General features: G+C 46.4%; 1 pseudogene; it reads right to left on the bottom strand.

Moving 5' to 3' along the window:
• Nucleotides 1-8,323: 8,323 nt before the first annotated feature.
• On the bottom strand, nucleotides 8,324-9,064 carry LOC140218576 (uncharacterized; annotated as a pseudogene).
• Between the last annotated feature and the right edge of the window lie 871 nt (nucleotides 9,065-9,935).

Below are 9,935 nucleotides of genomic sequence, written 5' to 3'. Positions count from 1 at the left end.
AGGCAATTTTTTCTTGGGCTATAGGCTTACTGTTTTTACAGTTTTTCTGGAAAATTAATCTGAGCTTATTCATCTATTTCTCGTGTAAATCGGGGTCAGCACATGTGAGGGGAGTGATCCATAGTGCGAACCAGTACTTCCGAGAGAACTGATTCAACATGACTGAGGCAATATTTTCTTGGGCTATAGGCTTACGGTTTTTACAGTTTTTCTGGAAACTTAATCTGAGTTTATTCGTTTATTTATCGTGTAAATCGGGGTCAGAACATGCGAGGGAAGCGATGTATAGGTCGAACCAGTACTTCCGAAAGAATTGATTCAACATGACTGAGGCAATATTTTCTTGGGCTATAGCCTTACTGTTTTTACAGTTTTTCTTGAAAATTAATCTGAGCTTATTCATCTATTTCTCGTGTAAATCGGGGTCAGCACATGTTAGGGGAGTGATCCATAGTGCGAACCAGTACTTCCGAGAGAATTGATTCAACATGACTGAGCCAATTTTTTCTTGGGCTATAGGCTTACTGTTTTTACAGTTTTTCTGGAAAATTAATCTGAGCTTATTCATCTATTTCTCGTGTAAATCGGGGTCAGCACATGTGAGGGGAGTGATCCATAGTGCGAACCAGTACTTCCGAGAGAACTGATTCAACATGACTGAGGCAATATTTTCTTGGGCTATAGCCTTACTGTTTTTACAGTTTTTCTGGAAAATTAATCTGAGCTTATTCGTTTATTTCTCGTGTAAATCGGGGTCAGCACATGTTAGGGGAGTGATTCTTAGTGCGAACCAGTACTTTCGAGAAAACTGATTCGAGCTGGCTGAGGCAATATTTTCTTGGGCTATAGGCTTACTGTTTTTACAGTTCTTCTGGAAAATAATCTGAGCTTATTCCTTTATTTATCGTGTAAATCGGGGTCAGCACATGCGAGGGGAGTGACCTATAGTGCGAACCAGTACTTTCCAGAGAATTGGTTCGACCTGACTGTGGCAATATTTTCTTGGGCTATAGCCTTACTGTTTTTACAGTTTTTCTGGAAAATTAATCTGAGCTTATTCATCTATTTCTCGTGTAAATCGGGGTCAGCACATGTTAGGAGAGTGATCCATAGTGCGAACCAGTACTTTCGAGAAAACTGATTCGAGCTGGCTGAGGCAATATTTTCTTGGGCTATAGGCTTACTGTTTTTACAGTTTTTCTGGAAAATTAATCTGAGCTTATTCATCTATTTCTCGTGTAAATCGGGGTCAGCACATGCGAGGGGAGTGATCTATAGAGCGAACCAGTACTTTCGAGAGAATTGGTTTGACCTGACTGTGGCAATATTTTCTTGGGCTATAGGCTTACTGTTTTTACAGTTCTTCTGCAAAATTAATCTGAGCTTATTCGTTTATTTATCGTGTAAATCGGGCCCAGCACATGCAGGGGAGTGATAAATAAGGCGAACCAGTACATTCGAGAAAAGTTATTCGAGCTGGCTGAGGCAATATTTTCTTGGGCTATAGGCTTACTGTTTTTACAATTTTTCTGGAAAATTAATCTGAGCTTATTCGCTTATTTATCGCGTAAATCGGGGTCAGCACATGCGACGGGAGTGATCTATAGTGCGAACCAGTACTTCCGAGAGAACTGATTCAACCTGACTGAGGCAATTTTTTCTTGGGCTATAGGCTTACTCTTTTTACAGTTTTTCTGGAAAATTAATCTGAGCTTATTCATCTATTTCTCCTGTAAATCGGGGTCAGCACATGCGAGGGGAGTGATCCATAGTGCGAACCAGTAGTTTCGAGAAAACTGATTCGAGCTGGCTGAGGCAATATTTTCTTGGGCTATAGGCTTACTGTTTTTACAGTTTTTCTGGAAAATTATTCTGAGCTTATTCGCTTATTTATCGCGTAAATCGGGCCCAGCACATGTGAGGGGAGTGATAAATTAGGCGAACCAGTACTTTCGAAAGCACTGATTCGACCTGGCTGAGGCAATATTTTCTTGGGCTATAGCCTTACCGTATTTACATCTTTTTCTAGAAAATTATTCTGAGCTTATTCACTTATTTATCGCGTAAATCGGGGTCAGCACATGCGAGGGGAGTGATCTATAGGGCGAACCAGTACATTCGAGAGAATTGATTCGACCTGACTGAGGCAATATTTTCTTGGGCTATAGGCTTACTGTTTTTACAGTTCTTCTGGAAAATAATCTGAGCTTATTCGTTTATTTATCGTGTAAGTCGGAATCAGATGTGAGGGGAGTGATGTATAGGGCGAACGAGTTCATTCGAGAGAACTGATTAGACGTGGTTGTTGCAATATCGTCTTTGACTTAGGCTTATTGTTTTTAGATTTTTTTTCTGGAAAATTATTCCGAGCTTTTTATTTATCGCGTAAATCGGGGTCATGAAATGCGAGGGGAGTGATGTATAGGGCGAACCAGTACTTTCGAGGGAACTGATTCCACCTGGCCGAGGCAATATTTTTTTGGGCGATAGGCTTACACTTTTTTTTCATTTTTCTAGAAAATAATCTGATCTCGTTGTTTATTGATAGCGTAAATCGGGTTAAGCACGTGCGAGGGGAGTGGTGTATGGGGGCGAACCAGAACTTTCGAGAGAACTGCAATAAAGCGGACAGGCAGCCTTCCAAGAAGCAAAAGGATGACCATTTATTTGACAGTGCATATATATATATATATATATATATATATATAGAGAGAGAGAGAGAGAGAGGGAGAGAGAGAGAGACAAGGGATCACGTGGTCCGTACAAAAGGAATGTGCGCACTGGCTGCGCAGTGATATGTGACGTCACGCAATAACACTTCTTCCCCCTTACATTAATTCCGAAAGTCACTGGGTCGGTAACTCTTCGGGGCATGTCGCATATGTGCACTACGACGAAGAAGTTGCAGCTCGGCTGTAGATGCAGCGTTTGGCTGGTTTGAAGAGCCGGGGACAGCTGTTCCGGCCGTGGGCGATTCAGGTACCGGAAGCTGATGATTTGCAGACTCCGTCGCGCCTGGAACCGCGAGAGGTGGCACGGCGACTGGCCAACTTGACAACGGAACAGACGGATGAGCTGTGTCTTCCGAGGCTGTAGGAGTAGTTTGTATTAGCGGGAAGCTTGAGGAACCCGAGCTTGCGTAGCGGGCTCCGATGTGGTTCGCATGCGTAAATCACACCACCTGCGATGCTTTCACCAGATAGGTAACGGGACTAACAACCTGCATCACGACACTCTTTCACCTCGCCCAGTTTTCCCCCACACAGCGTACCCCACAGCAAGACATTGAGGAACCCCACGAGACACATCATTGTGTCCTTTCAGGCGCTGTTGCTGCTCCCGCATGGAGCGCGTAAAATCTGGTTTTAGCAAAGAGAGCTTTACCTGTATCTGTCTTTTCAAAAACAATTCTGCCGGGGTCTGGCCAGCGGTACTCTGTGGAGCATTTCGATAAGTCATAAGATAGCAGTCCAAACACTCCAGGAAGACCTGCTTCAACAGGGCTTGTTTGGTTGTCTGCACGAAATGCTCGGCCGCTCCGTTGGATTAGAAGCCGCATGATACGGCGGCGTCTTAACATGCCTTACACCGATCCCACTCAAGAACGTTGAGAACTCTTCAGAAATGAATTGTGGTCCATTATCACTCACGAGTACCTCTGGTATACCGTAAGCGGCAAACACACAATGTCACTTTTCAATGGTTTTGTTAGCAGTAGTGGATGACACAGGCCAGACCTCGATCCATTTGGAGAGCATGTCGACGAGGACTAACAACGCCTGGCAGCCTTTTTACAGCATAGTCGACGTGCTCGCGTTGCCGGGGTTTTGTTGGATAATTCCATGGCTGCAAGGGAACCGGTGAAGCCGCGTTCTGAACGGCCTGACACACCCGACACTGTCGAACGTAACTCTCAAACGAAAGGTCGAAACCCGGCCACCACACATAGCTTCTTGCTAGCCCTTTCATGCAGCTAGATCCCGGGTGGTCTTCATGCAATTGATGCAAGACCATTAGCCGAAGCTTATCAGGTATGATCACCCTTGATCCCCATGTTATGCATTCTTGCTCTCCTGATAGCTCATCGCGACGTGAATAAAATGGTCTCAACTCTTCGGAGCTCTGCGAAGGCGAACCATTTAGAATGAAGTGCGTCACGCGAGACAAGGTGGGATCACGTCTGGTAGCTTTAGCCACGTCATCCGATTTTAGTGGCATGCTGTCAAAAAGCAAGAGACACTCAGGAGTCTCGTCGGCCACTACAACAGGCCGTGGTAGCCTGGACAGAGCATCAGCCACTTCAATGTTTCTTCCTTTCCGATATCTGAGTTTATACCTGTACGCTGCCAACGTAATTGCCCATCTTTGCATTCGAGCTGCAGCAAGTGTAGGCACAGATTTGGCTTGGCCTGATACTCCGAGCAGTGGCTGATTGTCTGTGTAGAGAGCGAACTCTCTTCCATACAAGTAGCAGTGAAATTTTTTTAACCCAAACATCAGTGGTAATGCTTCCCGCTCACCCTGAGCATAGTTCTCAGCTGATGTAGGTGTTCTAGACGCAAACGCCACTGGCCTCTCTTATCCCTCTGCAGTCTCATGAAAAAGAACAGCACCCAATCCATACGACGAAGAGTCACACGACATAGCAATTGGTTTCGCTACGTCGTAAAAAGTGAGCACAGTACTCTTGACAAGCAACTGCTTCGTAGCAACAAAAGCTTCGCTACACTCCCGTGTCCCCGGCCACTTTTCGTCCTTGCGCAACAGACGATACAATGGTTCTGCCACGCAGACAATGTTGCTTAAAAACTTTGCGTAAAAGTTTAACATGCCTAGCTAAGCCTTTAGCTCCGTTTGGCAAGTGGGCTCTGGCGTTTCCGAGACTGCCTTTATCTTTTCTTCCGTGGGGTACATGCCGTCAGCGAACACACTGTGACCTAGATAAGTCACGGTGTTCTGAAAAAAGCACTTCTTTCAGAGTCACGTTGTAATCATTAAGCCGCCGCAGGACTAGTTCCAACGTCTTTTGGCAGTCGGTGAAGTTCCCCCCTCCCCCCCCCCCAACACAATGACGTCATCTATGTAACATCCCACGTGCGGTATGCCCTTGAGCACCTCATCCATGAATGACTGAAAAATGGCTGGCGCGCTGGCTGCACCAAACGGTACGCGCTGGAACTCGAAAAGTCTCATGTGCGTATTAATGGTTAGTAGTGGTCGGGACTCGGTAGTAAGCGGAATCTGCTGATACGCAGCTGAAAGATCCAACACACAGACCACCTTGCCTCCCGCTATTTCAGAGTACAAGTCTTCCGGTCGAGGCAATGGGTAGTGGTCGGTCTTTTGTACGAGATTGTCACTTTGCAGTAGCCGCACAATCTCATCGAGCCATCTTTCTTCTGAATCACCACCCCTGGCGCTGCGCAATAGCTTTGATCACGCGGCGTATAACACCGCTTTTTTGCAGCTTTTCCAGCTCCTTTTCTACGTTATCTCGTAGCGCACATGGAACGTTTGTGGCCTTGCCGAAGATTGGCGTACTATCGGCGTCAAATGAAACGCGATCAGTGGAACGCGTGGCAATAGACCCAATTGAGGCCGCCTGCCTGTCGTTATCAGAGAGAGGCGCGAATTTTTGGTTCGCGATAGTTTACTTCTATTTCCTTTGGCGTTCGTTTTCTTACTTTGCCACTGGAGCGCCACATTCATACTTACCACCGATTACACCTTGCAGAGCGCTTTGATTTTGTTTCCACCGATGTCATCTTATCAGCATCTGGTTGCAATGCGAACAGCGCAGGAGGCCGATCGGGAACGGTCGGTGTGGAACGTGACGTTTTTAATTGCTGTTATTTTATTTATTTATTTATTTATTTATTTATTTATTTATCTAAATTGCCCTCAGGGCCAAAGGCATTACAGAGGAAGTGGCTAGAAAAAAGACAAATACAGGCATGAGTCGCTCCTTGTTATAGAATATTAGCTAAAATTGTTTACAAGCTTTGTTACATTCCTAGCTATATAATGTTAGTTAGGGCACCCCGAGCAAGATAATGATCAACATTGGAAGTGCGCGATCCGAGAAGGTGGTTCCAGTCCAGTGAAGTACGCGGAATGAATGACTGAAGGCAGTTTCTCGTACGCTAAAAAGCGATGCCAACATTCTGTGCGTGATAAGTGCAGGGAGAGATAAACAAGGGGGGAATAAGAATGTCATTATTAATATGGAGCTGTAAAAAATTGTATGAAATAACAGAGACGAGAACATTTACGATGGGAGGTGAGTGATACGAGTTGCAATTACTTTGCTTTATTGAGTTTACGCTAGCGAATCGATTATAATTACGAAGAAAGAAATGGACGCAGTTGTATTGAACTATAAATTCGAGGGAATAAAGTTTTCACTGATGGAGTCCCAGATGGATACGACATATTCAAGCTTCTGTGTGCTGTATCGATATTAGGCACCTATGTGCATATTTTTTGTGCAGAGTTCTTACCTAGGTATTTTCGCCGTCTCTGGTGATGAAACATAACATTATCAGAGAAATTCTCCCTTTTTGTTTATTCAGGTTTGAGCCCTCGAATCTCTAACGCGCTGCAAGCAGCGGCCGCTGCTCCGTGTATGTGTGCGGAGCAGTGTCTAAAGATGACCTTGGACCGCCGGTTCGTCTGGAAGGCAGATTCAATGCTGAAGCTTAATGCGACGGCATCGCGAGCATCATGGTGCCTTATGCACACGACGGCCCAATCCCCGACTACTTCTACCAGGATCGAAGTCCCATACACATGGTGAAATCAGTAACGTGCTTGCTGGAACAGCTTGGAGTTATGGTGTTGGAGTGGCCTAGTCAAAGTGCAGACATCAACATCTGCGAAAATGTGTGGGGTGCCACAAAGAAGGCACTATCGCGGCGGCCACTCCAGTGCGGCTCCTAGGATGCTCTGTGGGCCGCTGTGCAAGAAGAGTGGGGTCGCCTAAGCACTTCGGACTTTGCGGCCCGGCTCTTCGACAGCATTCCGCGACGAATGGAAGCTGTTGTGACCGCTGGAGGTGATTTCAGCAAGTATTAGAGTTTTAGAAGAGGGAACCTATTGGTTACGTGATTGAAAGATGCCAGTGCGTGCGCGCAGGACGACTAAACCTCTCGCGTAATTGTTCGTCTAGAGCCTTGCTATTCTCCTATCCGCCTAACCAATACGGTGTCCCTATTCTAAAGCCCCCTGTTCGTGAATCATGAGGCAGCTGCAGATTTCTCATCTAATGCACCTCACCGACTTATCGGCAAGGCTTCCATGAATGTGTCTCCTAAATGTGGTGCTGCAGTTACTGTGAATAAAGCCTTCTTGTCTCCGCACGTAGAATGTGCAGATTTCAGCGCACGTTTGGATTCACGTATAAATGCTCCCGACGGTATCTCCTTTGCGCGGTTATAAACAACAAAACCTGTTTTCTTGAACCGGTCGACCTTTATTTGTTCGCACCGCAACCAGACATTGATAACACGGCAATGATAGGAGCAAAATAAAAGCGCTATAAGGGTGTAAGGGTATCAGCGCTCGCTTCACCCACGCGGGCGACAGCCTCCCTCGCCAGAGAAACCGCGCTGCGGCAGTTGCGATCGGTGGTAAGTATGAATGTGGCGCTCCAGTAGCAAAGCAAGAAAACGAACGCCAAAGAAAATAGAAGCAAACTATCGCCAACCGGAAATTCGCGCCTCCCTCTGATAACTACAGGCAGGAGGCCTCAATTGAGCCTATCGCCACGCGTTCCGCTGCTCGCGTTTCATTTGACGCCGATAGTACAGTTCTGATTTAGAACTATCCTTGCTTGGTAGTTCTTTATACTACTCCTGGTTGCTTAGAAAACACCCCTGGGAACTTTTGTTTCCCTGTTTCCACTTTGCTAGTGTCGTTTACATTTACAGACTAACACACTTTTCCAATCAAGCCCCTAGCCTATCGAGCCAATTTCGCCAAATCAGCAGTGGCAGCTGTTTGCCGTGATCTTTGACATTGATAACTGGCAGTCCCAAAGACTGGTTTCCATCGTAACGAAAACGTTGCATTGCCCCTTCACTGGAACGGGTTCCCCAGTGTATGTTTTTAGGGTGACTTGCGATGGCTCGTACTTGACATGAGGAAATGCGTTCAGCCGAACACTTTCAGGAATTACGGTTACAGCAGCTCCCGTAAGCATCTGCATGCAGGCCTTCCCATTTTACGTTTACTTGCACTTCGTATCCAGAACGTACTGTATTAATAACATGGTACACCTCTAATTCAGAGTCACTATCAGAGCAGCCCACCACGTTCTCGGTCTTTAGTTCTCTGCGCTTACTGGGAAACATCTTCTGTAAATGGCCAGTTTGTGAACAGCTGTGACACTGCACATTCTTATATACCAGCAAACACTAGCGGCATGCGCCTTGCCACATATTTCGCAGACTCGCTTTACGTCCTTGAACTTCCGAAGCTTCCATTTCCTTTCAGATCCCTGTTCTCTTATCGTCATGGCATGCAGCACCGCTTCATTGCCTTCTGCATGCAGTAACGCTGTTAGTCGCGCAGCCTACTCCCGGTCCAAGGCTATATTGCAAGCCTTTTCAAAGGTTAAATTTTCTTCAGCAAACAAGGCGAGTTGCGTTTCTTCGCGTCTTATGCCTGCCACTAATCTGTCTCACAGTGCGTCTTGCAGAAACAGACCAAAATCGCACTTCCTTGCTAAATGCTTCAAGGCCACTATGAAATCCTCGACGCTTTCTTGTTCCTCTTGTGCTCGCCTGTTAAACTCGCAACGTTCGGCGATGACCGAACAGCTTAGGCTATAGTGCTTCTTCAACAGCACTGCCACCTCTTCAAAGGATTTGTCCCTAGGAACGGCGGGTACCACCAAACTTTTGAGCACCTCGTACGTTCGTGGTCCTATCACGCTCAACAACACAGCCAGCTCCTTTCCCTCTTTCATATTGTTTGCTGTGACGAAATGCTCAAAGCGTTCTAAATAGGATTCAAAATTCTGATCCTTCTCGTCGTACTCGTCTAGCATCCCTAGTCGCGCCATCTCCAGTGAAGTGACTGTATACTTATCGGTTCGCTCTCCCGATGACTGCGTTGACTCGTTGCTGTGGTACCGACGATTTCATCCGTTCTGGGCCATGGCTGCTGGCGCTTTCCTTTCCGTGGCTGTCGACCGCCGATCGCCTATGATACTGCTTCTGTGCTGAGCTGGTGGAAGCAGGCACGTCCCACCCTCGTCGCCAGTGCAATAAAGCGGACAGGCAGCATTCCAACAAGCAAAAGGATGACCGTTTATTTGACAGCGCACTTATATTGTCACGCGGTAGTGACAATACATGAACGAAAAGCACCTCCACCAGATGTCACGTGGTAGTGACGTATGAAGAACACAGTTGATATACTGTGGAAGACGAAACTAACTTTTATTGGGCGAACTACTGCCCACAAAAACAGGCTACACTTAAAGAACGGCGACAGCGGCGAACACAGTCGGCGATCGTCAAAATCGTATCAGTGGGTCAAGCGCGTCGGCTTTTATACAACAGTCATCGAATGTTCCAGAGCAATCGCTGGGACCCGCGTGTCTTCCACAAAGTTCTAAATTATTCACGTCGCGCATACCTGCAATCAGATTACACAAGGTTCGGCCACAGACAGCGGATGGAACCATTGATGAGATTCCAGAAACTTCGGACACATACAGGCGCATCCTGTGCTGTGCGATTACATTTGTTAGACGGTGAAACGTGTCGCCCGAAAAAGATAAACAAGTACACAAGTAAATACAGACAAGGGATCACATGATCCGTACAAAAGGAATGCGCGCACTGGCTGCGCAGTGACATGCGACGTCACGCTATAACAAGAACTTATTCAACCTGGCTTATACAATATTTTCTCATGGTATAGGCTTA

Source organism: Dermacentor andersoni, chromosome 5, assembly GCF_023375885.2.
Source record: "Dermacentor andersoni chromosome 5, qqDerAnde1_hic_scaffold, whole genome shotgun sequence".
NCBI classification, from domain to species: domain Eukaryota; kingdom Metazoa; phylum Arthropoda; class Arachnida; order Ixodida; family Ixodidae; genus Dermacentor; species Dermacentor andersoni.
This window is presented reverse-complemented; position numbering and strand designations above follow the sequence as displayed.